The sequence below is a fragment of the Pseudochaenichthys georgianus genome, chromosome 11 (assembly GCF_902827115.2).
Source record: "Pseudochaenichthys georgianus chromosome 11, fPseGeo1.2, whole genome shotgun sequence".
NCBI classification, from domain to species: domain Eukaryota; kingdom Metazoa; phylum Chordata; class Actinopteri; order Perciformes; family Channichthyidae; genus Pseudochaenichthys; species Pseudochaenichthys georgianus.
In genome coordinates, this window is record NC_047513.1 from 13,524,556 (window position 1) to 13,527,863 (window position 3,308).

A 3,308-nucleotide genomic window follows, 5' to 3' on the forward strand; every position below is an offset into this window, starting at 1 on the left:
TTTTAGGCCGGTCAGTATGATATACACTGTAACCGTTTATGTAAATGTCAGAGGCCAAAATGGATTTATCTAGCCACGTTTAATTGAAAACTGCAAAATCTTCATACAAATACTTAATAGTTATCATATAAAAGGGGTTCTTAAATCCAATGAAAAGAGTCATGTCTTATGTGTCCAGTGTAGAAATAATATCAGAGTAGGATTGGGGGTCAATAGGTCACATGACATGGAAGCCATTACAAAAAACAAGACATTTACAGTTTTTCTCGATTGCTAACACACTTTTTTTTTATTAATTGCTCTGATTCTCAGAACTCTAAACACAATTCAAAAAACCACACACCCAAAGTGCAAAACACCTAATTTATCCTGCTAAGTGAAGAACTGCACTCAAAACTACATAAATATGCAGAGCTAAAAATGTATTTGCTTCGATTAATATAACAGTGTACTTTACTGTAACAAGGAGTATTGTTGATTATCCCAGTTTTCATATTTTGCAACAGAGTTTTTGATTTCAGCAAGTAGCCTACTTTTTTGTAGCGTGTCACACAATATCAAACAGGCCCGGCCTCAGCCTCTCAGCGACTTTGTTTGTTTCCTGCTGTCGCTATATTTTGTCAACAAAAAAAGCAACAAGCACACAAGACGTAAGAAGAGTCATCATCAAACAGCGCATGGATTAAGGATCTTTCAAGGAGAACGGAGATAAGCAATTGTTTGAAATAATTCACGGAGCGAGGTAAGCACTGGCTGTTAATAAAGACTGCAGTTTGGAAGCCGCATTCAACGCGGATCACAGCCAGGTAAGCCTTACCGCTGAATGTGCACGTATTCACCGCTGTGCATCTTCACTGTATAACTCCGCTCTGTTGATGTGGAAATGTGATGCTTTGAAGGAATGTTCTTCCGATCGTTGAAGTGTGTTACAATCAAACGAATGCACTGAGGAAGTTTGAATAATCAAACGGAGAAAATGAGTCAAATAAATGTTGACGTGGAAAGTGTTGAAATAATGGACTATGGGAAAAGAGAACGCAAACTCACTGCGAAGGCATTGGTGAATAACATCGAAAAACTTCAACGGGAACGTAAAACCAGTGTGAACAAAATAAAAGCACACATGAGAGAAAGGGGAAATGCCTCACGTGTGCAAACTCATTCAGATTCAACTGGGTGAAAAAGCCATCATTTCACATGAAATGTTGATTCCTTTACTCCCAGAGGATGAACTGAAGAAACAAGAGGAATGGTTTGCCAGTATCTTGGAATACAGTGAAAGCTTTCAGAGGGACATTAAACAGTGGTTAAAGGAGCCACAAGAGGATTCTGCCACAATAATTGCTGCTGTGCTAGATATTCCAACTACAGATGACCCGCACGAGGATGTACAACCAAGTGACCGTGTGTCAAACGTGGAAATCAGAATTCTGCTTTGGGGAAAAAGTCTGCAACTTCTACTGCTTCGTCTGCATGCCTTAAAACAGAGGCTGACTTGGCAGCTTTAATGGCAAGAAATAAACTATTAAAGGACAAACATGAACTGGAGGAAGAGGAGGAGCGAATAAGGAGCAAACTTCAGATGGAGGAGGAACGAATTAGGAGGAGAAAGGAGCAACTTCAGATGAAGGAGGATATTGCAGCACACATGGCTAAATTAGATGTGTTGCAAACAGGGAGCATCCTAAGTGGGAAAAGTTCAAAAACAAAGCCTTCGGATGGAATTAACTCTTACGGAGCGTCCACACTACAGCTCCAAAAATAGCTTGGAGCTGGGCGTGTCTGGAGCTTGGGGATTTTATTCAAGCAACACGACCAACAACCAATCACATGAATCTCCCGCCCCCGACATACAAAGCAAAAACCCCCGGGGATTTTATGCGAGCAATATATATATAAACTCCCCAAACAGGCGAAAACCTACCAGTTTCCCCCACTGTCTCTGCCACCTCCCTCCATGCCTGGTTCCTCCGGTTTGTATCCCGGTAGGTGAAGAGGGTCTGGTCATACAAAACCGGGTGATTTGCTACGGCGATAGTTAGTTTCTCCTCCGACTTTTTTTGAAATATAGAAATGAACGGCGGGATATCTCTCCCAGCTTAGACGCGGTTTGATTGGCTACGGCTTCAGCTGTCAGATTTTGGGAAACGGGATTTGATTGGCTGGCGCTGGCTACTCCAGCGTCTCAGGCGACAGAAGTTGAACATTGTTCAACTTCTGTCGCCTGAGACGCCTGAGACGCCTCGCTCTGCTACCCACAATTCAGTTCGGCGAAAAAGCGCGGCTACGTGACGTCACCCCATTGAAAGTGAATGGGCAGATTGGAGCAGATTGGAGCTTTCGACGCTGTCGACGCTGTAGTGTAGACGGGCCGTTACTGAACAAAGAAACCTTAAACCACAAGTCCTCACACTGTCAAGGACAATATAAATGCTCCACAAATGTTGCTAAACCAAAGGGAGAGCAATGACTTCTTGGATCCAACAACACGGCCTAATGAGAACATTTCACCTTGGTTCCATTCCTCAGAGCCAGTATCCCAGAAAAAATCCAATTTGAAAACACAATGAATTATGGAGATAGCTTGAAGTGAAGTGAAGATCAAATCAACATACTGGGCATTATGAGAAAATGAAATAACCACACTGTTAATACAACAGCAATGCCTTTCATCCTTGCCAAAGAGAGAGATTCCAGTTTGTGATGGCGACCCGTTAAAATATCACACATTTATGAAGGCTTTTGAGAATGGTGTTGAGAAAACCACAAACAGCTACAGTGACCGACTCTACTTTCTGGAGCAGTACACTCAGGGTCATCCCAAAGGACTTGTTGGAAGTTGCCAGCACATGGATCCAGAGAGGGGATACATCAAGGCTAAAGCTCTAATCCAGGAGCAGTTTGGAAATGAGCAGAAAGTGGCATCTGCATATTTGCAAAAGGCTCTTTCATGGCCTCCTATAAGAACAGAAGATGTTAAGGCTCTGCAAGACTACAGCTTCTTCCTTAGAGCATGTGCAAACGCAATGGAAGAGGTGCAGTATTTGCATGAGCTTGACATGGCTGCACATATGATGATCATAATAAGAAAGTTACCTTACCAATTCAGAGACAAGTGGAGAACTTTAGCCTGTGAGCTGCAGGAGAGGAACAGCCGCAGAGCAACATTCTTTGACATCACACATTTCAACCCGGAGAGACGTGATGTATGGAATACATATTTATTGTTACACGTCATATGAATGAAATGATTGCCATGATAATACAACAGGAGAATGGAATGGTGTTTGGCGATTAGGCCCCGGTTT